The 24,775-nt window shown below is 38.2% G+C and overlaps 1 long non-coding RNA gene across 1 annotated transcript in view; it reads left to right on the forward strand.

Annotated features, from left to right (window-relative positions):
- The window catches only part of LOC117679934 (uncharacterized), a 119,154-nt gene that overhangs the window by 63,891 nt on the left and 30,488 nt on the right, over positions 1–24,775 (forward strand). The window contains exons 4-7 of the long non-coding RNA XR_004595488.3: positions 10,083–10,225; positions 10,849–10,976; positions 12,090–12,148; positions 18,467–18,638. This is a non-coding gene — a long non-coding RNA (uncharacterized LOC117679934). The remainder of the gene's footprint in view (positions 1–10,082; positions 10,226–10,848; positions 10,977–12,089; positions 12,149–18,466; positions 18,639–24,775) is intronic.

A 24,775-nucleotide genomic window follows, 5' to 3' on the forward strand; every position in this document is an offset into this window, starting at 1 on the left:
CTTTTCAGTTTTTATTCTGATACTTTCCCAAGCATTCTTAGAAGTGTCTCAAACTTGAACTGATTCTGTTTTTGAGTTTCTGAAACTGTTGGAAACCATGTCAGTACATTTAAGTAATTAGGAAACCTATTTCAAATTCAGAATGTTTTGAATTCCAAGTTCTTTACACATCCCAATCTCTATGTTTATGCTGAGAGTCTCTGAGAGCAGCTCAGTGGTAAAGTGAGGAGGATTTCATGTCCCATACCTCCAAATTGCAGGGTGAAGAGAAGCCGAAGTTCACATTGATTGACGGATTCAGCCAAAGCCAACGCTTTGATCTTCAGGCATTTAGCTGTACTCTGTTTCCTCAGGCAAATCTTCTTGATGCAGGAGAATCAATGATCTTAACATATGAAAAATAGAAAGCTGTCTAGATCCCTGCAGCACTTCTATTTCCCTCAGCATTATTTCTATTCATGGTTTATAGTGTGTGTATGTATTTGAGGGAGGGAGGGAGGGAGGGAGGGAAGGAAGGAAGGAAGGAAGGAAGGAAGGAAGGAAGGAAGGAAGGAAGGAAGGAAGGAAGGAAGGAAGGAAACAAGCAAGCAAGCAAGCAAGCAAGCAAGCAAGCAAGCAGTGAGATCTCTGGGGAGAGGGAAAGGTAAAAAAAAAATGCCAATACTGTGGCTGTGACCACACAATCACAGCTGACACCTTGGCTTTTTTTGGAAGGAAGGAAGGAAGGAAGGAAGAGAGGGAGAGAGGGAGGGAGGGAGGGAGGGAGGGGGATCTTCCTGGTACTTTTGGGCAGAAGCTTTTTTTTCCTTGTTACCATATGTCGGTGTCTCATAATTAGAAGGAGCAAGTGCAGTTTGTTTGTTCTGTCGTGGTTATGCTGAAATTCTTTCAGTCTTGCTGTATCTAAATGTTTAGTGTTTTAAGTAAAGAAGACATCTGAGGAAGGTATAGTTGTGGCATAAAAGATGAAAAGAAAAGCAACCAACTAATGTTAGGAAAATTAGTAATGCCCATATTAAATTTGGAAAGAAAAAAAATCATTTGCTTTACCATAATTGCACATTTCAAAGTAGAACAAGCAAAAGTTGCTAGCAGGTGGTTTGTCCAGGGATAAGAAGCCCTCAGAAAAGATTAAATTGTGCTAGCAAAATGGGTCAGCTGTAGTTCTGAAAGTAGGCCTAGAAAGAAGATGTCTCACATTTGTCAATAAAAGCATGGGGAACTTTAAGAAACATTTTATAATATTTGTGGCAGAAATTGGATTAAACTCCACTAGATAAAATAGGTAAAACATCTGATTTCCAGAGTGCTAAACACTACTTACTGGGACACCCAGTTTTGGAAGATCTTCACTTTGTTGTACTTACTCTACACACTCCTCCAGAATGCAATTAATTCCACCTTCAGTTTGCCTAATTGTTGGGATTGTTTGAACTGGTGACCCTGTTGAACCCTTTTAAGAGGCACGCTAGGCAGCTTTATAAAACTTGTTAATAAATCTGTCAGTCACTAACCCTAAATGAATACACACATAAACCCTGGTTAGTTTAACAAAGGTTTGTTGAACATGTCGCAATTTTATCCATTCACAAACATGCTAAACCTGCCCAAACAAACTATAGATTATAGATTAGCATAATGGGTGAAATAGATGAGTATTTTAATTTGATTGTTAAATTTTAACTAAAAACAGACCATAATACCTTGTTTCCCTGAAAATAAGATCCTGTCTTATATTTTTTTGAACCCTGAAACAAGCGTTTGGCCTTATTGCAATGCACTCAAAAGCCTGATTGGGCTTATTATCAGGGGATGTCTTATTTTGGGGGAAACAGGGTATATTAAGTCAGAGAAATCTGAGGGTTAGAACAGCCAAATATTTTTAAACATAAGGTACTATATCTTTAGCAACTGCTGAAAAAATAAACCATGTCACTGTAAGTACATCAAGAAAAGCTGCATCTAATGATATTCTCTTCAATAGAACCGCCAGAAGAAAGCTATGAACACATGAGTATATTTATAACTTATTTTTCCAGGGTTAATTAACCTAATATTCAATCAACTCAATTGCCTGGATCTGCACAATTCACTGAACTATAAAATAAATTACAGAAGCTGAGTTCACACAACACTCTAATTGCTTTTTGGTATGTCATGTAAACTTAGCCAAATAATTGTTTCTTCCTGGGTTCTTAGAAGAATTGCTTAATCTGCTTGAATCAAACACATTAGATTATGGATAATTAATATACAGGTTGTCGTCAACAGTTCATGTATTGACTGTTCAAAGCTACAATGGCATTTAAAAAGTCACATGACTATTTTTCACAACCTTTGTAGCATCTCCATGATCATGTGATCAAAATTCAGATGCTTGCCAACTGGTTCATACTTATGACCATTGCTGTGTCTTAAGGTCATGTGATCCCCTTTTGCGACCTTTTGATAAGCAAAGTCAGTAAGGAAGCCAGATTCACTTAACAGCCAGGTTACTAGTTTATCAACTGCAGTGATTCACTAAACAACTGTGGCAAGAAAGGTCATAAAATGAGGCAAAACACACTTAACAAATGTCTCAACAACAGAAATTTTGGGCTCAATTGTGGTCCTTGAATACCTGTACTCACTTTTTAAAAAAAGATTAATGCTAATAAGAAAAGAATGGGAGTTTTAACACAAATGTCACATTATCGATCAGTTCCTGACAAACGGTCCTTTGTTCAGTAACAACACACATATATGCAAAAACAGCTGGCACCTTCTGGTAGAAGAATTTCAACTAGCAAAAGAATCACAATTAGCAAAAGAATCTCAACTAGCAAACTAGCAGTCTTAACTAACCTGATGTTCTCCAGATGTGTTCAGGTTCTGAACGATGCACCCGTCATTCTCAATCAACTTCTACTTCAATAATGCAAAGGGTTAGATACCTACAATAATGCAACCAGTATGATTAATTTCAACACTGATCAGTAGGTGAAAAATTATGTCGGGTAAGAATTGTACAAACCTGTGTCACATCTCTTGTACTTCAGCAACCACAGAAACAAGATATGCGGAAAGTTCACATTCTCTACAATTATATCACTTCTGTCTCTTTACTTCTGGCTCAATCTGTAACTGTAAGTGGATATGCAACCTGAAATTTGTCATTAGGTTTGAAACTACATATATTTGAATATGTATATATTAATGGGAAAAAGAGAAGAAGGGAAAAGTGGAACCATTCTGAGAAATCAGTTCAAGTAAATATGGGCAAGGTCTTAAAAGTATCGTAACTCCACACAGTAGGTAAAAATTGTCTAAGACCTATGTGGACTTCCACCAACAGTTTACCATTTGGTTTTTCTATAACAGAACAACTGACTTTGACATGCTCAGACAGGTGGATTAACAGATAGACTATTCAGATGGATGAATCAGGAATTTATGTATAATATTTTCCAAGGCTGATACCACGATCTGGAATGATATCATTTAAACAATTCTCTAATGAGATCAAGAATGTTAAAAAAGAAAATATATGGTACCTAGATACATACCTTGATATTATTATCAGTTCCATCAAAGAAAAAAGAAGGGAGATGAGTGTAATTCTACACATTAAAAGAAGTAACTACTGGTCTAGCCTTTAATTCTTCATAACACTATCTAATGAATATTTTACAATGCATTCGATGGCCTTGCATATAGACAATCATTTGGAATAATCAGCTTAGGAAAAAGTGTCCACATATGAAGGCTGAAAACCAGAGCTTCTCCAGAGTAAGCAAGCAGAACTCTTTATATTTTAAGATTCTTCCATGAACACAGAATTCCAAACAAATAAATAGAGAAAAAAAGAGCCACCACCAGTGGGATTTTTAAAAATGGTTGATTTATTTTTATTTTACTTTATTTTTGCCTGGTAGGGTTTTCTTCCCCCTTTATAAAACACAAACCTTAATGAGTTCCACAGGGACAGTGGCACGTCAATCACAATAGACTTTCCAAGTATCGTCATCTCTGCCTTATCACAGAACCACAAGGCATGAAATAATTAGAAAGCCCAGAGTAACTGCTCTGTTTTATAAGAGCAAAATCCTTGGGTGGATCATTTACATAAACTTGTCACTTCCCATTAGAGCTCAAAAACAGGCAGGGTAATAATCACAGAATCAGAGAAAGGAAGATGCGTTGTTTCCCCATGTTTTGAAGCACAAGGTGTGTATGTGTCCAGCTTTGCCTTCCTCCCTTCTCACCACTTCTCTCTGAATTAATGTAAAGTATCTTTGATTTTCCATTAAAAAAGAACTATTCATGCTGCTATGGCAGCAGACCATGTGCAACCTCTTCTTCTTAAGAGAGGAAAAAAGGCTTTTGCATCAAACCATTGTTAGGAGAGAATTCACTTTGAGGAGCATTTCAAAGCTGATCCGATTTGGGAAACGAATAATATTAAATATTGGGCATGAAATATTTATAAGATGGGCACATAGGAGCAGCTGACAAAGTCGCCTGAAAAATAAACAGTCTGCTGCTTGGCTGTACTTATCTTCACGCATAGATGTGTGTGCAAGCATATAAGAATGTATATAAATATATATGGACAGGCAGTATGTGTGGATATGAAAACACACACCCCGTACAATCCCTCTCCCCGTGTAGGAACACAAACCCAGTTATGAGACTTAATGGGCTCAGAGCATTCTCCTCTCATCAAGTGAAGGAGTGATGACTTGGTGGGGATGTTTTAATCATTATGAGCAGTAGTAATCTATTAGCAAGCGTAGCCATCAGGAAAAAAATGGAAATTTTGATGCTAATGCAGCTCTTATTTTGAGGCAAACACTTTTCATAATTGCATGTAAGATGGTTGTGCACTTCATAGCTCTGCCAAAAGAAACTTAGCATGAGTACATTTGGAGAACAAACTACTTTATTCATGGCAAATAATGTGTATATATATCACCGTGCAAAATTATTCTCATTTATTTTTAATACAGCTCTTCTGAAAAAATTGAAGAAAAGCTGATAAATTCTGAGGCGTGTGTGCATGTGTGTTTGGAGAAGTGCACGTATGTTTGCATGTATAATTAAGCAAGATATTAATTTAGGCAAGTGCTATTTAATTGGCAACATTTGTAGAAATATTCTTTAATTTTCAGGTGTTTATAAATATGCCTATATACAAATCTTAAACACTGTCTTGGATCAGATTCTAGGCACACTCAACTCTTCATATTCTAACGAATATGACTTTGCTACATAGAATAATACATTCCTTCAAAATAATATTCTGAAGTTCTGAGGACTGGGGGAAAAAAGTAATATTTCTGAGGAAAAAAATATTTGCATTCCCTACACCAACTGAGCAAAACTGCCCTTTAGATCATGGCCTGGGAAGGTCCTTGTTCCACTACTCCTTATCTGTACAATGGGAAGACTGCTACACTCCTTAAGCTTCTTGTTCTGGTAAATGTAATTAGACATTGTACAATGTTGTTGTGGGCAAAATATCTTTCATCTGATCCTTTTTATATGAAATGCCCAGGTGATACTACTTATCCTCATTCTGTCAAATCTAACTTTCCTCCAAGTGGCAGAACCTGAAGTTGTAAGGGAAAAGAGGGGTCGCAATGTGTGTCCAGCCCATGTACTGCTAATCTCTAAGAGCAAAAGCGTTGTTGATGGATTACATTCAGGTCTTTACCACTCTTGCATGAAACAAAAATCTAAATCCATCTCTCAAGGCAGCTTGCTCCATTTCACTACACGGCTTAGGCAGATGGGGAGAAGAGTCACCAATCATCTTCCCCTCCCCCCTCAAGCAAATCAATAGATGCTGGGGAATTCCAGTGTCCTCCCATTTTAATAACTGGGGGGAACCACCTCCAGAAGTGGATGCTTCTGTCATAGCTGCTGCTCATCTCAGCTGCTTCAGAAGACCATCAAATGATCCTCAGAAGACAGTCAAGGATACTGGGATCGACATTCAACATCAACCATTCGTGGGCCAATGTGACTATAAAGGCTCAGAACTGAGCTCTTGTAGTCTTTTATAACAAATTATAGGATACAAGTTAGTTATCACAAGAGCCGTGGTGGTGCAGTTGTTAGAATGCAGTATTGCAGCTGGCTGTGCTCACTGCCAGGAGTTTGATCCTAACAAGCCTCAAGGTTGACTCGGTTTTCCATCCTTCTAAGATAGGTAAAATGAGGACTCAGATTGTTGGGGCCAATATGCTGACTGTAAACTGCTGTAAAGCACTAAGAAGCGATATAAAAGTCCAACTGCTATTGCTATCCTGAAAGTATGCATCTTGATGATCAGGGAAAGATATGGCATGAAAATACAGCACTATATTAAAGTTATAAGGCAGAACTAAATTTTAATTTTCTTTTTTCCTGGTAGCAGAAAAGTAAGAGCTTACTGGATTGAAGAACTCTTGCATGGAAGGAATTTATGACCATGGAGTCAACTCAGTTTTCAGCACATGTTAAGGTGTGGAACTGACCAAAAAATTGACACAATGTTAGTATCACAGGGTAATACAAATTGTTCCTTACAGTTGTTTCCCATGGGAACATTAACCATCATGTTTTGACTGCAGTGGGATAAGTTTGGATTATTTGAATGGCTCAGTTTGTCATTAAAAGCAGATAAACAAGGGACAATAAAGCAGTTTTAAAATCAGTGTTATGCAAATCAAGAGGAGGATAAATATCATAATTTACTGTAAACTTGGCAATGAATTATTTGTTTGCAAAAATCCCTTGGACTTCGTTGACATGGGCCATCAAACTGTATATAAACCATATTATAATAATTTCCCGTCCAAATTTATTTTTGGGGAAAGAAAAAAATATATGCATTTTCTCCTCCACTGCATTACAATTTAATCTGCTGCCTTAGGCCAATCTTGTCAATGAAGTATTGCGCTGAAGGATGGTTACTCTTAGGATTAAAAAAATTAAAATATTTTTATATTAATCAAGCCAACAAATGAGTCAAGGAATGGATCTTTCTGAAGAGCATTAGAGGAGACAAGTTGCCCCGTCTTGTTTGATTTGGCACTCAAGGAACATAAGTATGCACTGAAGCTGCTGCAACTTGCCTTATCTTTACCTGAAAACATAAAGTTTCCTTTGCCACAAGAAATGCTCCAGAGGTATCATACAGTGCATAAATATGTCTGCCAGATGACAAAAATGTACACAGGCTGCCTAGTGAGAATGGGACGCTGGGGTGGAGCTTCCAAATAGAGACAAATCTGTATCCCTCAGGGAATTTGCAATGGGTTGATCTATGTAAGAGATATTTCTCTGCTAATTAAGTCTTGATCCTTTGGCTGCACTTGAAAGAAATCAGGAGTGTATCAAGTGTTCCAAGCAGGTGCTGACTAGCTCTGAAACACTGGTCCCTCAAACCAGGTATGGGGCTTAACAACAGCAAAAGTGAGAGAGCAACTCATTTTAACAGATACGGTGTGTGGGACCCATTTCCAATTATAATAATTCATTAGGAACAGTGTTAAAATGACTGCCATGTTGATTGGGTCAACAGGATGCTTTCAGAATAAAATCAGCGTCAACCATGAAAGAATTTCTTTGCTTTTCATGGCTGAAGAATTCTTATGAAAAGAAAATTGGCAAAGGCAGGAAATTTACAATTAAAGTGCAGGATGGCAGTTCAACGCTTGATCCCTGAAGAAAGTTGTACTTTGTGGTGGAAAGCCCACATTAACTGTAGTGGACAAAACAGAGCAAATGGACAAGGCTGCCCTTTCCATAATATCATCTCATCTGTCTCTCTATCTCTCTGCCTCCTGCTTATTTATATGCACCCTCTTTTTAGAATCTATAAATCATTTATTTAAGATAGTGGCTCACAGGACCAGACCATGTTCAATTCCCTAGTCAGCTATGTTTATTTATTAGTCTTCAGTCAAAATTGCTATTTTAATACTAACAATTGATTTTTTGTAAGATACACTTTGATGCCTTCAACAATAAAAGGAAAAATCTATACATCTGAGTTCTATGAAGCTTTCTTAAAAGTTGTTTGGGATGATAGCTAGTGTTTAATGTTACCTGAAATATAACAAAGCAGCTAAAGCAGGGGTATCAAACTCAATTTCATTGAGGGCTGCATCAGGGTCGTGTTTGACCTCGGAGGGCTGGGGGGCATGGCTGGGAGGGTGTGACCATGGTGGGTGTGTCCAGCTTGAGATGACTTGTGTCGGGGGCACTTATGGTGGACAAGTGCTAAGGCAGAACTCTCCTAAGACCCTCCCTCACTCTTATCTCCTTCCTTCCTTCCTTCCTCCCTCCCTCCCTCCCTTCCTCCCTCCCTCCCTCCCTCCCTCCCTATCTTCCTTCCTTCCTTCCTTCCTTCTTCTTTTTCCTTCTCTCTTCCTTCTCCTTTCTTCTTCCTTCCATTCTCATATTTTCCTTCCTTGCTCTCTTCCCATCTTCCCTTCTTTTTCTTTTTCTTTCCTCTTTCCCTTTCTCCTTTCCTGTCCCTTCTTGCATGCTCAAATGCAAAAGGGGAAACATTTCTCCTTTTGTTTTGTTTTTAGTTTGTTTTGATAGCCCTCTGCCAGTGAAAAAGGAGCTTGGAGGCTGTGCGCGACCCCGCACCCCATTTTCAGCCATGACAGCCTTCTGCAGCCCTCTGCCAGTGCAAATGGAGTTGGAGGGGCCACACACCTCTCCCTGAGCTCTGTTTTCGCTGGCAGAGGCACTGCAGGCTGGTCCTTTGCTGTTTCCAGGCTGGCCCCACAGGCCAGATCTAAGCACCCATTGCCCAGATCCTGCCCATGGGCCTTGAGTTTGACACTCCTGAGCTAAAGGGTCCATGTTGGACAGAGTGTCCCTAGTACAAGAATCTGACACAAACTACTATAAGACAATGTACATATCATAAAGGCTCTGAAAGTTCGAAAAGAACTGAAAGTTCTTCTATTATGAATGTTGCAAAATCCCACATTTAAGTACACTAATCTGCCCATTCTACATAGAAAAAAAGTCTTATACTAAGCCAGATTGATGTGTTCTGTCAGCAAGCATTAAAACCTGTGCGCCAAAATCTCAGGTAAAGATTTTTTCCCACGCCATTTCCTTGCTGCTGCTTAGCAAATTGAAAAAAAAAATGTAGCTCCCAAATGATAGACAGGGTCCATATAGCTTCCCTCCAAAGCAGGAATGGAATCCTTGAGTTGTTTGCTTGTTTGATGTAGGAAATCTGTCTAACCTTTGATTACCGACTTTCAGGAAGATGTTCTGCTTCCCAATCTGAAATGAGTGATTATATTGTTCAATATGGGAGATGGATAATTCTCCCTCATTCAAGTGTTGCAAGGGATATGAAAGTGACTTGAGCTGGGAATGGAATTTCTGTCCATTAATAAAGAAGAGTTAGGCTTTGGAGTTTTTATGTTCTTGTTACAGATTTAATCCCAATTCTAGGGAACATGTTGAAGACTGGAAAAAAAATCATTCTGGAAATGCTGCATATACACCTAATTGTTGATTTCTAGGTAACTGCTCTTCCCTAATAATCAGTTTATCAGTTTCAACTTAAGATCTGTTAAATCCACATCTTTAAACACTTCATAATAGCAGTTTACCATTCTGCTCATCTATCAGCCTTTTCTTGTCTTGGCTGAACATTTAATTTCTCTCCATTGACCATATTTTCCTTTGCCTTTAATAATCTTTCATACCTTTCTCTGAACATCTCATTTTATTTTGAGGAACATTAAAATAAACAAATAAATATAAATGTAATTAATATATTATTATCTTCAGGAGCTGTTTGCAGTGGGCCAGCATTACGATAGAAGAAATACCATGACAGTTGGCTTAGTCTTCTTTCCATCTCCCTAGCTGACAGTTGGCTTGGCCATCTTTCCATCTCCCTAGCTTGATATATAGCACCTTGAAGATCTGGAGAGTTTCCAAATATTTGGGAGCTTACACCCCACACTTGAGCTCAGAGTAACCAACTGGCAATGGCAGCAGAGAATCATCTGATTTCAGAATAGTTACCATCCGTTTCTTTGAAGTGTAAACCATAATTTTATCTCTTGTTGCAGATTGCCTGTGATACGCCAGTGCCTTGCACACAGCTGTCCTTGGGTTAGTCGGCAGGCATTTGAAGACGTGTCAGCTAACAGAGCAAAACAGACCACAGTATAATGAAGTGGCGCTCTTCAATGAAATGATTTGAATGCCTCATGTGAGTATGATTCCTTATATTTTGTCCCATAAGACCAATGACATGACAAAATTGATTCTTAAAAACCTGAGCCAACTGTCAAGGGCTTTGTTAACCAGAATGTCAAACAGGACAAAAGGTTTGGCCAGTGAAGCTTGAATAAAAAGATATTTCTTAATAAGGACCTCTTTTAGCTGATGCCTTATTAAAGACATAAGAAGGCTTGGTGATTTATAATGGAGTAGCCAATCCTATAAGCATCTTGGGTTTAATCTGTGTTAGACTTTAGATGTGGTTTTGAGCAGCTTAAAATAGATTCAGAAACTTGATTAAAAATTGGGGGATATGAGATCCTTGAGAAATACTGCTCATTATCACCCATGCTACCTAATTCTGGGCCAGTCGTAATTTCTGGACCATCTTCAGTGAAATCCAGGAAACCACATTACAATAGTTTGAGTTTTGGATTATCATCATATGAATCAGTTATATGGCTGTTCAGAGTCATGCTAGATGCCCAAACTGCAAACCTATTCTTTAAGTAGGAATGTCTGAATCTGAATTCTAGCATCTGAAATTAGTAAAAAATGGTGCCTTTTCCAAGCTTAACTTCAGCTTCTTCTCCCACATCTGGTTCTTTATAGATTGGAGATACATAGAAGCACTGGAGAAAATCACCCTCAAGCTTCAAATATAGCTGCAATTGAACAGTTTGTGAATGACAGTTAATTCCAGACCAGCAAATATTTCTTCCCAAAAGCTTCATGTGGATGTAAGTAACATGACAGACAAGTCAGAATCTACCTCAAGAAAGTTTACAAGTTTTGAGCAGAAGTCCTGAAATATTATTTCCTGATGATAGCCAGAGGAATAGGAACAGAACCATTGTGAATTATTGCCTACAAACCTCAGTCCCCACCCCAAATACTTCAACAAGTTACTGTATTCAAAGCATGATAAGCTGATGAAAGATATAGGAGTATCAAAAGAGTTGTACCTCTCATGTCTCAGGGAGACCAAGGCTGTCTCTTTTCTAAATCCAGTTCTGAATCCAGACTGAAAAGGATCAAGGTAATGTGTTTCATCTAATAGCTCCTGGAACTATAGTGCTTTACTAAAAAATGGAATATTGGACATTGGCCAACATAGGCTTGATCGCATGGCAAAGCATTATATACTGTTGTTCCATTGTATCCTCTCAGATTTCTAAATTCTAATTTTTTTTTTTTAATCTGTAATTTCTCCAAAATGGGACAGAAGGTTATTTGACTTCTAAACTGGTAGTCAGAGAAGAGCTGCCTAGTATTCCACAGGATCCATTAGCTCCTTGGAACATATCCAATTATCTGGCCCTTTTTCCTACAAAGGAGAAAATGCAAAAAAAATTCATTAGACAAACCGAATTTTACTGGGCAGTTTGCTTATCATTCCCAAGATCCTATGTACACGCTCCTCCTACCAAATGGCAAAAAACCTAGATTGAAATATTATCTTTATGTAACAGATTCAGCATAATTTGTATACCTCATATTGAAGGTTGACATCCTCTAATACAAATTCCATATATTTCAGGTTTATCAGGGAATTTGCTGAGTCATGGATGGCTAACATACCAATATAATTGGTGGGTTAGCCATCACCATTCAGAACAAAGTATTGTATATAGCTCTGAAACTAATTACATTCCAATAGAAAACATGGAAATAAATATATATCCTTAGAAATGATAACAACATACCCTTCCTGACCAACAGAATTTCTAATATTCATGTATTGATTGTCCAGCAGGAATCAACTAGGCCCACATAGGGACCCTTATCATATTCTTGCAAATCTCTGCAATTCATAACAGGCCAAACCCATAATCGTTTTTTTTTTCCAACAGAAATAATTTCAGGTATCTGTGATTGCTTGGCTTAACCCCAGGAGACAGGAAAGATTGAGGTAGGATCCATTTATATTGTAACTGAACCATTAACAAATCTATCCCTTTCCTTTCTATTGTATCTTGTATTGTATCAGAATGGTTGCACAATTGGCAATTCCAAATCTCAAGTAATAAATGCTTTGTCCTACACATTGGCAATAAAATCAGAACACCAAATACAAGTTGGGCGGAAATGACCTCGTAGATGACCCTCACTCTGTCAAGGACCTAGGAATACTTATCTTAAACGATCTAAGCCCCAGAGCTCACTATAACAGCATTGTCAAAAAGGGCTTAAGAGTTGTTAACCTTATTTTGTGAAGCTTCTTCTCCGGTAACATTGAATTGTTAACTAGGACATACAAAACCTTTGCCAGACCAGTTCTTGAATACAGCTTGTCAGCCTGGAATCCACACTGTATATTGGATATTAATACGATTGAGCAGGTCCAGAGATATTTCTCGAGAAGAGTACTCCACTCCTCTACTCACAATAGAATCCCTTATGCCATCAGGCTTGAAATTTTGGGCTTGGACAATCTGGAACTGAGCTGCCTGCGATCTGATCTAAGCATAGTACACATAATTGCCTGCTACAACATCTTACCTGTCAACGACTTCTTCAGCTTCAACCAGAATAATACATGGGCAAACAATCGATACAAACTCAAGATAAACTGCTTCAAACTCAATTGCAGAAAATATGACTTCAGCAACAGAGTGGTCAACGCCTGGAATGCTCTACCCGACTCCATTGTAATATCCTCAAACCCTCACAGCTTCAACCTTAAACTGTCTACCGTGGATTCACCCCGTTCCTAAGGGATCCATAAAGGGGGCGTGCATAAGCGCACCAGTGTGCCTACCGTCCCTGTCTTACTGTCCCCATTTATCTGTACTTACTTCCTTTGTTTATTTTTATGTTTATACCTTTACCTGCTATCTTGTTCATGTTTGACAAAGTAATGAATGAATGAATGAATCAATCAATCAATCAATCAATATACTGTCAGACTATCTGAATAGGGGCAATAGTGCCTCTGGAAAAAAAATGAAAGATTTCTAGGATACAAAATATGGTCCCTAGCAAATGTTGAATTTAAAACAACCTTTTTGGCCAACTGTGCTCCATTTAGGAGTAGACTTACAGAAAACTCACATGGCAAATAGAATCGTGCTGAAACAGGAAATACTGCATTGTGCATTATTTTGCTGCTCTTCCCCTAAACACTATGATGTCTTGGGTCTCCTCCAACTTACTTTGCCTAGGGAAAATTCCTAATGCAGACCTTTACAGATAGTCCTCGACTTACAGCAGCTCATTTAGTGACCATTCAAAATTACAACATCACTGAGAAAAGGGACTTATGGCCATTTTTCACACTTACAACCATTGCAGCACCCCCATGGTCACCTGATCAAAATTCAGATGCTTGGCAATTGGTTCATATTTATGAAGGTCTTGGGGTCATGTGATCCCCTTTTGCAACCTTCTGACAAGCAAAGTCAATGGGGAAGCCAGATTCACTTAACAACTTTGTTACTAACTTAACCACTGCAGTGATTCACTTACCAATTATGGCATGAAAAGTCGTAAAATGTGGCAAAACTCACTTAACGAATGTCTCACTTAGCCACATAAATTTTGGGCTCAATCAGTGGTGGGTTTCTACCGGTTCGCCCCGATTCCCATGAATCGGTAGCAGCAATGGAGGGAGGCTCTGCCCACCTGCCCGGACGTCATCACGGACGGTCTGTGCATATGCAGAAGGGTCTGCGCATGGGCAGAAGTGCTGTGCGCGTGCAGTCACAGTTGCAAACCATGCAAAGGTAAGTGGAACCCACCACTGGGCTTAATTATAGGTTGAGAACTACCTGTATCAACAAACCTGAAATAGGGCAATATAAATCTCTATTAAGTTACAAATTTTAGCGATGACCCCAAGTTTCATTGTTAAGTTTTAGCAAACAAAATACTAGTGAATCAAGAAAACAAGGAGTTGAAAAGTCTACATCATTGAGAGTATTTATTTTTGCTAGGCAGGATTTTTTTTCCTATTCATATTCAAGAGAATATGTTCTTGTCTTTCACCATTAAGAGTGCTCCAGGAATTCATAGTATGAAAGCTGCCTACATATGGATATACCATGTGTTAGGTCTCTTGTCAGACCAGATTACATTAAAAAAAGGAAAAAGAAAAACACTTCAGGAGTCCTGTGGTCTTTGTTTACTATATATACATTCTTTCCTTCGATGGCCACAGCAATTTCTTAATTACAAAAGATTTGAAATTGCACAAAGTCCAATGCTCAAATATAATCAGTACAGAAAAGTAGATGGGACAGAATTTTAATGTACAAAATTAATACAGCATTATTCTCTAAGAGATGAAATGAAGTAAATAGGATATAACTCTCTCTCTTTAAATATTTATTTATTTATTTATTGGTTCGATTTATATGCCGCCCTTCTCCGGAGACTCAGGGCGGCTTACAATGCATTAAGCAATAGCCTTCATACTTTTGTATATACCTGCTTAGTAGGGCTTTCGCCCCCCTCGCCCCCCGGGCGGTGTTTTTTTTAATACAAAGTCAGTTTATTGCCCCCACAATCCGGGTCCTCATTTTACCTACCTTCCTTGAAAGGATGGAAGGCTGAGTCAACCTTGAGCCTGGTAAGATTTGAACTTGCAGTAATTGCAGGGAGCTGGTGCTACTTAACAGCACTTTAGTCTGCTGTGCCACCAAGGCTCTTCTCTGTGGGGTAGATGATGCTGAAAGAAAGTTCACATACCATCTTAAACCATAAAGGTTGTTTACTTAGTTTGTCTCAGTTTGTTATGCAGACTCTGCTTCTAAATTATATTTTACAATATTACACACAATATGTAACGATTTAGCATGACCTATAAAACATCCATTGATTCTTGTTAAATTCTTTCATGTTATATTATTATTGTTGTTGTTGTTGTTGTTCAGTACTGCTTCTGTGGGTCAAGTATTTTAACTGGTATATCAGGGTTGATTTGTTGTCTTAGGTTATAAGTTTTTAGACTGAAAAAAGCCTGCATATTTCATTAAAATGAAAGAATAACTGAATAATTAATTGTTTTACTGACCAAATTTCTTGTCAAAAGTTTTGCAACTTTCAAATTTTCCAGACAATGTCTTCTTTCATTGTCTCTTTCCAACTATATACAGTTCACATCCATACTCCTATTTCTCATGCAAATTTTTATTTTATCCTAAAAATATATGTCCTATGCCCAAAGTCTTTTTGGAAGATCTTACAATGAACACACTGTTGTTTTCTAATTTTATTCTGTAATTTTTACCCAGAGTGTTGCATGTTTTCTATATGCTCATTTTAAAAATGAATTGTAAAAAGAAATCAAAATAAGACATAGTGATTATTAAGAAGGCAGTCACGTAGTATAAAGAATCAAAGCTCTGCAAATTCCAGCAAAGATTAGAGAATAGTTAAAACTTCTATAAAATCAAAGCCAACGTTCCCAGATTGAATGCTCTTGCAACTTCCATAACTCTTAAAACAGCAGGACCAAAGTTTTATGGCAATTATTGGAGCTATAGTCTAACTTATCTGGAGGGCAACAAGTTAGGAAAAATTAGTTTTTGCAAAAGATCTAGTTGAGTCTGGAGTGCCAGGTAACCAAAAATAGTTTAGAAAAGAGATCCTGAGAATAACTAAAAGGTTGATTTTCATTTTCAAATGGATTAATGGAGTTGAAGCACCCAGATCGCCAGTAATTTAGAGATTTAAAGATTAAAATCAGCATTTTGTACTCAGGAATTGCCAACATAGTAGAGATATTTTTGCTTCACCCTGACTGCTACAGTCAGTCATGTAGCTTCTGAATGGCTGTTGTGTGTTTCAGAAGCAATTGCAATTTCTGAACAGGGTTCAAAGGCAGCTCCACATTCAAGGATTTTCCAATTTGATAGGGTCCTTATCTGAGTTCACAGGAATGTGGTCCTGCATCCAAAATAAAAGTAAACACTCATGGGGGGAAAAAATCATTTCTGTTGCTTTGGAAAAAGGAATTCTATAAGATCAATGAAAATGATGCAAAATATAAAATTTAGAAAGTGTACATCCATTTTCACAACGATACATAGATGGATTTGATTTGCAACATGTTAATTATTGTTTTCAGTTCTTCAAAACTGGGGCTGAATCCAAAAAGGGTTTGTAGGACATTTTGTAAATAGAGAGGATCTTCCTATAATTTCTGTGAACCTTTGTTATATGATAACCTATGCTGAAGACATAGAATTAGTTTCGAACTTCTTTCCTCAACCAAAGAGCCAATGTGCCTATTGGCATCTTCTTGATGGCCTCAAGATCCCACCTGGTTGGTGTTTCTCAAGATTCTTTTCATTTTTCAAAAAAAAAAAGGGGGGGGAGGGGGAGGGAGCTTTAGCCGGCTACAAAGCAAAGCCTTAGGCTGAAATGCCATTTAACTCTCCCATGGGCATTTGTAGAAAATAAAATGGAAACATCCTAGCAAGCTGGAGGCAGAGGAAAGTAATTCTACCAGTTCAATTTGATGCACGATCTACATGAGTCCTATTGCTTTGGAAAGATTTTCGCTAAATCTAGACCCAATGGCAAAATGAAAAGGCTCTTTCTTACCACAAAACCAATGGAAGGGCTGTTACCTACTGACTAGGTTCATGCGTCAAAAAAAATCATAATTTATTTCAGTAAGGTTTGCTGAATAATATACAACATACAACGCACTGAATGAGAACCAAACAACTTTGTATCTTAGTGCACCATTAGGCAAACTTGCCCCTTCCAGTGTTGCTTGTTATGTTTGGCTCGCGGGAAGAAGAGACGGACTCCAGAACTTCTATCACCAAGTTTAATCAGGTCAGAACTGCCGGCTCAGCAGCCACGGCTTGAATTTTTAAAGCCTTTCGGCTTGCTGGCCAGCCACTGACAGTAGTTCAATTTTCCCGCCACAATTCCAACCAATCCACGGCGGCCATGCAAATTCCGGCGTATGTCCGTACGTAACATTGCTGATCCCTGGTTTTGCCAAAACATCCCAAAATGGATTCCAGGCAATGTTGGTTGCTGAAGACTTGGTTTCAGAGAAAGCCAGGGCAAAGCAGTGCTGAATGAAGTCTGAAGACCACCAAAAAAAAAAAAAAAGAGAGAGAGAGAGAGAAATTATGAGGTGACATCTTCCAGATATAGATGGCATCTGGAGCAAGCTAAAGATATTCTGCCACTCTGGACCAGCAAGTACCCCAGGATAGTTAATATCCTTACTTAACTACCACCAAGTGTTGTATCTCATGATTCATGATGAATGTATTTACGATGACTATGATCATGTTTATCACTTATATCTTTTATGTACACTGAAAGTTTATGCACTGAAGACAAATTCCTTGTGTGTCTAATCACACTTGGCCAATAAAGAATAAATGTGCACTGTCGAAAGAAATGTTGCTCATCTTGGTAATGTTCTAATAAAAGAGAAAATTCACCAGAAGAGCCTAGATATCTCTGTGTTGGATCCTTTCCTGTGAAACTACAAATCCTTGTGCCAACTTCCTTTAACAATATAGATGTCATTACTTCTGTTGCACCCATGTCTACATCAGTGGTGGGTTTCAAAATGTTTTATTACAGGTTCTGTGGGTGTGTCATGGTGGGTGTGTCATGGCTTGGTGGGTGTGGCTTGATGGGCGTGGCAGGGGAAAGATACTGTAAAATCTCCATTCCCACCCCACTCCAGGGGAAGGTTACTGCAAAATCCCCATTTCCTCCCGATCAGCTGGGACTTGGGAGGCAGAGAATAGATGGGGGTGGGGCCAGTCAGCGTTTTTACTACCGGTTCTCCGAACTACTCAAAATTTCTGCTACCGGTTCTCCAGAACTGGTCAGAACCTGCTGAAACCCACCTCTGGTCTACATACATGTAAAGACTTCTTCCCATATATTGAAATCTTATATTTACATATCAGACAAAAAGTGCCCATCTGTTTGGGAGGATTGCATGGTATGTAAATATAGCAACAGAGTGAAACTATAAGGACAAATGCTGTCTACACCCCCTCCATTGTTTCATGGATGAAAATGATTGCATGCATATAACACATCTTAATCCTCATATCTAAAATTACACATACCTTAGCTACCACAAGACTGGATTACTACAAAATGCTGTATGTGGGGCTGCTTTTGAAGAGTGTCCAAATATTTCGGCTGGTTGAAAATGTGGCAGTCAAGATTTTCAGGTGCTGAAATGTTCAGGAACAAGTGATTTCTCTTGTTTATTATTTACCTCTTCTTTTCTCAGTTCAAAGTGCTGATCATCACCATTAAACAAAGAATGTTCTTTAAGCAAGAAATGGTCGACGTGTGTTGTTGGACTTGGATTCCCATCAGATCTATCAACATAGCCAATGGTAAAGGATGGTGGGAACTTCAACATGTTGCCTATCCAGGGTTTAAACAGATTAGGATCTCAGGTACTCATATATCCTATTTACAAAAAATAGTCTTTCAGTGGAAAGCTTTGAGGGGATAGTTCTTTGTTTGAGAGCTTTGTCTATTTAAGGGGCTAGGGGGTGCAATGGCTCAGTGCAGTAGTGGGTTTCAATTTCGGTTGCTACTGGTTTGCTTGCGGGTGCGCCTGCAGTCACACACATGTGTGACACTTCTGCGCATGTGCAGAGACATCCGAGTGGGTGGGCGGAGCCTCCCGCCACCACCGCTAATAGTTTGCCTAATCCGGAGCAAACCGGTAGCAACCCACCAGTGGCTCAGTAGTTAAAAATGCTGAGCTCATCAGCTGGAAAGTTGACAGCCCAGGTTCGAAACCCAAGTGCTGCACAAGTGGGTGAGTACTTGCCCCAGCTCCTGCCCATCTAGCAGTTTTAAAGCATGCAAATGCAAGTAGATAAATAGGTACCATTTTATTGGTAAAGTTCTATATGCCTTGGTGTATAGCAGTGGTGAAATCCAAATTTTTTTACTACTGGTTCTGTGGGCATGGCTTGGTGGGCATGGTGTAGCTTGGTGGGCATGGCTTGGTGGGCGTGGCAGGGGAAGGATACTGCAAAATCTCCATTTCCACCACATTCCAGGGGAAGGATACTGCAAAATCTCCATTCCTACCGCACTCCAGGGGAAGGATATTGCAAAATCTCCATTCCCACCCCACTCTGGGGCCAGCCAGAGGTGGTATTTGCTGGTTCTCCGAACTACTCAAAATTTCCCTTACCGATTCTCCAGAACCTGTCAGAACCTGCTGGATTTCACCCCGGTGTATAGTCACGCTGGCCATATGACTACAGAAATGTCTTTGGACAATGTTGGCTGCCTCAGCTAAAAAATAGAGATGAGCACCACCCCCTGGAGTTGGAAGGGGAAATATTTACCTTTTTTTTTTTTTTTAATTAAACTTTATTGAGATTTTCTTTTAAAAAAAACAAACAAAAAAAAGGACAAAAACAAAAGAGAAATAAGAGGAAAAAACAAACAAACATTCAAACAATAACATGAAACAACATATACATAATATAGCTTTTCAATTTGTATCGGATGTGCAGTGTTTTAACTATTTCCATAAATAATACTTGGTGACATTTTAACTCACTTTTAACCATTATTTAATACACCTTTAGATCTTTCTTTCATTCTATCATGCAACCACTTGTACCACCTTTCCCACACCATATAGTAAACTGACTTTTCATCATTTAATTCATAGGTTAATTTAGACATCTCTGCGCACTCAAGTATTTTCTTAATTGTAAGCTCTTCTGGTGGTTGAATTTTCTCTTTCCAATACTGTGCGTATGCCAATCTAGCGGCTGTAATTATATGGATCATTAAATGCATCATTTCCTTTCTATATGGCTTCTTTATTATTCCCAGGAGGAAAATCTCTGGTGTTAATGCAATATCTTCATCAGTTATTTCATATAACCATCTCCTAATTTTATTCCAGTATCCTTTTGCTTCCGGGCATGTCCACCACATGTGAAAGAAGGTGCCTTGACCGTGGCCACATTTCCAACAATTGGGATGTATATTGGGATATATCTTCGCTAGTCTGGCCGGGGCTAAGTACCATCTATGAAACATTTTGTAATGGTTTTCCTTATATGTCACCGCTCTAGTCAATTTAAGATTTCTGTTCCATGCCTCCTCCCATTCCCCAAAATTTATATTGCGCCCTATATTTTTCTCCCATGCAATTATTTGATTCTTCGTGACATCTTCGAACTTGTCACCGTTTAATATATAATTGTATAATTTTGCCAGAATCTTTTTGTTTGTTCCCATCAAGACTTTATCCAGTCCGTTTGATCCCAGTTCTAAACCATATTGTTCTTTGTCTTTCTGATATCTGGATTTTACTTGTGCATAAGTCCACCAATCTAAAGTTATTCCTTGCTCTCGTAAAATATCATTTGGTTTAAGCCACCCTCTTTCGTCTAGGATATCTTTATATCTGCCCATTTTCTCCCTCTCCCACCTATTTGGGTGGGTCAGGGCCTCCATCGTTGAGAGCCAATTTGGGATTTTTTTGTAATATTTTTGCCTAATCTGGGTCCATGTTTGTATCAGGGAATCTCTAATTTTGTGTCTATGAAAATGTGTCTTCCTTTTCTTCTCCGTTTCCCAGATGTGGGCGTGCCAGCCTTTTTGCAGGTCATGGCCTTCTAAGGTAAGAATTCTCTTATTTTCCAGGGTGATCCAATCTTTTATCCATACTAGCTTGGCTGACCTGTAGTATGTTTCCCAGTCCGGGAGTCCAAATCCACCTATGTCTCTTTTGCCCCTTAAAATTTTAATGGAAAATCTCGGTTTTTTCCCCTCCCATATGAATTCTCTAATAATTTTGTCTAGTTCTAAAAAGAATTTTTTATCTAAATTTATGGGTATATTTTGAAATAGAAATAATATTCTGGGGAGGATGTTCATCTTAATTGTGGCTATCTTGCCCAAAAGTGATAGTCTTATTTTTTTCCAGCAATCTAGGTCTTGTTTTATTTTCCTGATTAGGGGAATATAATTATCGTCTTTCAAGGTCGAACATCTTGATGTAATCCAAATTCCTAGGTATTTAATTTTTTTGGCAACCTGTAATCCTAGTACTTCTTCTATCTCGTTTTTCTGGCTCTCAGTTGTGTTCTTGATCAATACTTTGGTTTTGGTTTTGTTCAGTATGAAGCCTGCCACCTCTCCATATTTACTTAATTCCTCCAATACTTTAGGTCCCGATTCTATAGGGTCTTCAAGGATTAGGGCTACATCATCCGCAAATGCTTGCGTCTTGTAAATCTCCTTTCTGATCTGCAATCCTTTTATTTCATCGTTAAATCTAATTTTCCTTAGAAGAACTTCTAGGGCCAGAATGAACAATAAAGGGGATAGGGGACAACCTTGCCTTACTCCCTTACTAATTTGGAATGTTTTAGTCCTATCCCCATTCACCAAGATACTCGCCTTTTGGTTATTATAAATGGATTTAATCATCATTTCAAAATTTGTTCCAAATTTCATCATCTCAATTTGTTTATTCATGAATTTCCAATTTAGATTGTCAAATGCCTTTTGAGCATCGACAAAAATCAGAGCCATCTGTTTTTCAGGGTGTTCCTCATAATACTCTAGCGTGTCTAGTACAATTCTCATATTATCCCTAATTTGTCTCCCCGGTAAAAATCCATTCTGGTCTTTATATATCCAATTATTTAAAATCTTTTTCATTCTTTCGGCCATTATGCCCATGAATAATTTGTAGTCCATATTTAGGAGCGAGATTGGTCTGTAATTTTGAATTTGTTTTGGGTCGGCACCTTCTTTCGGCACAAGTGTGACATGCGCCTCTTTCCATGACTCTGGAATTTTGTGGTCTAACAGTGCATCATTAAAAATTTCTACTAATTTCGGTTGGAGTATTTCTTCTAATTTTTTATATATTTCCCCTGGAAATCCGTCAGGTCCTGGCGCTTTATTATTTTTCAATTTGGAAAGGGCTATTTTTAATTCTTCAATTGTGATCTTTCTGTTAAGCATTTCTTTCTCATCTTCAGTTATTTGTGGGAGCTCTGCTTTTATCAAGTATTGTTCTATTTTGTCATCCGATATCTCCTCTTCTTTATATAGGGATTCGTAATATTCTCTCACCCTATCCCGTTTTTCTTCCTCGGTAATCAATAATTTGCCCTTAGAGTCTACTAAAGTATGAATTATTCCCCTTTCATTTTCCTTTTTTAATTTATAGGCCAACCACCTCCCCGATTTGTTGGTATTCTCAAAAAGATATTGTTTCGTTCTTTTCATTCTTTGTGCCAACTCTTCTTGCTCCATGATGTTTACTTTATGCTTCCACATCATCCAATTTTCTTTGGCTGCTTCATCTTCTGGATTATCTTGGAGTTTTCTTTCTGATTCTCCTATATGATTTAAGTACTCTTCCAGGATCTTCCTTTCTTCTTTATTTTTATGTGCAATATATGAAATCACGACTCCTCTCAGATAGGCCTTCATTGTGTCCCAAACTATTGCGCGGGATGTGCCTTTGTTTTCATTTTCCTTGAAAAAGAAATTTATTTCTTCTTTAAATTTTTGTATACAGTCTTTGTCGCCCAGTAATTTAGCATTAAACCTCCACCTCCGTTGGTATTTTCTCTGGAGAGACTTCCATCTGATTTCTAATGGATTATGATCAGCCCAATCGTTTGGGTTAATTACTGCAGTTTCAATTTCCAACCCCAAATTTCTACTGGCCCATGCCATGTCAATTCGGGAAATATTTACCTTTTATTTAAGGGGTTATAGAGTTTAATATTAAAAGCTGATAAGAAAGAATATTAGCACCTTGATTAACACAAGGAGAACAGATACATCCAGGTAAAAATTATTCGTTTTGTGCATCTCTACATATAAATAAGCATATATCAATTTGATTCAGATTGTTGCCTTTGGGGGCAAATATTGAGCTATTTAAATAAAGGCAGGATATAAATAAATAAATGTGGCCATTCTGTTAGAATGAAGCTCTCCCAAAACTGTCCATCTACTGAGATCAATCAAGGAAATCTCCCTTCAAAGTGGGGGGAGGGAAGAATTGGGGGACAGGATGATCTCTCTAGCTATCTCAGGCATTGGAACTTCCTTCCCAGGGAATTGCTCTAACTCTTTTCTGACAACATATTGTCATCATCCCAAGAACTTTTTGTCCCAGAAGGCTTTTGGTATGAATTAGTCTAATCTTGGCTGTTTATTTGCTATTATCCTATTATTTTTTAGATCATTATTTTTTAGATTATCCTATTATTTTCAGATGTTTGAGGGCCCAAAATCTACCCTTGGCCTTTGAACAGTGTGCTGGGAGCTGAACTCTGTATTGCTTGTGCAGGCAGGATATAAAAGAAATTGGTTGCATTTAATTTAAATTTAAAGTAGTACAATTAAATTAATTAAATATGGTTATACCGACAGTAGGATTGCTTACGCCTCATGTATTTATTAATATTCATTCTTCCGTCACATTAAAAATTGAACTTCAGAAACAACTTTTGGAGCAGTTTAGGGACTGCATCCAAGGATTTGGAGATTGCAGGGGCCTCTGAGGCCTCAAGTTGGGTAGTTTTGTTTTAATTTTCTTAACTGCTCTGTGTGTATTTGCATACGTGCATTTAATGTGTCTTTCTATTTAATTGATTGTCAAAGCAGAACATCCTATTACCCAGAAATTCCCCCTTCTCTAGAAGTATGCTATAGGTTTGTTATACAAGATTTTGTTTGCCAGCTACTTAATATATAGGGAGAACGTTTTTCATAGGCTACCAGGGAATTCTGGGAAAACATTCAACAAGCCAAGAATACGCTAGGTGAGAAGGCTGCTTAGAAGGCTTGATTCCCCTGCATGTAGGTATTGCGTATTTGACTAGTAGTGTTAATTTCCTCCCTTTTTTTATAATGCAATAATACAAAGTACAAAGATATCCCACTCAAGCAGCCTCCTCCTTCAAAAACTGAGCCCCCCTGTTTAATGTAGGCTTATTCTTAGCACCTGAATGCATGATAAGGAGTGAAATTAACATTTTTAAGTATGTCATTGAATTGCACTAAATATAAGGGGAAAATAAAACATGCTCCCTCCTCCTTTCTCAAAAGACAATAAGAGAAGTATCAAAGAAGAAACACTCAAAGTTCAGATGTACGTGATATTTCAAAAGATTAATTATACAGTTTTGCATTCCCCCCCAAAATGAAATTGATCTTTTTGTTTTCAAGCAGATGGAGGAAGAAAATATATCTTTTTTGCAGACTTCGCCTCCTCAACAGTTATTTCAGAATGTTGCATTTGATGAGATGTATTTTGCTTTTAAGTTTATTTTTTGGGGGGGAATAGAGAACTACAGAATGTGTGTGTGTGTGCGTGCGTGCATGCACACGCACACATGTGCAGGTATGTTTATTAATATGACACAGACATATGCATGCACCAACTCTCACAAGTCCAGATAAAAACAGGGAAGGTTTATATAAGGACCAGAGCAGATTATTTGAACAATCCCTTCCTGAAACAAACTCGTCATTCTGGACAACCTTAAGGCTAGGTCAGGACAGACAGTGACAACTG

The sequence above is a fragment of the Pantherophis guttatus genome, chromosome 8 (genome assembly GCF_059756535.1).
Source record: "Pantherophis guttatus breed Tessera chromosome 8, ASM5975653v1, whole genome shotgun sequence".
NCBI lineage: Eukaryota > Metazoa > Chordata > Lepidosauria > Squamata > Colubridae > Pantherophis > Pantherophis guttatus.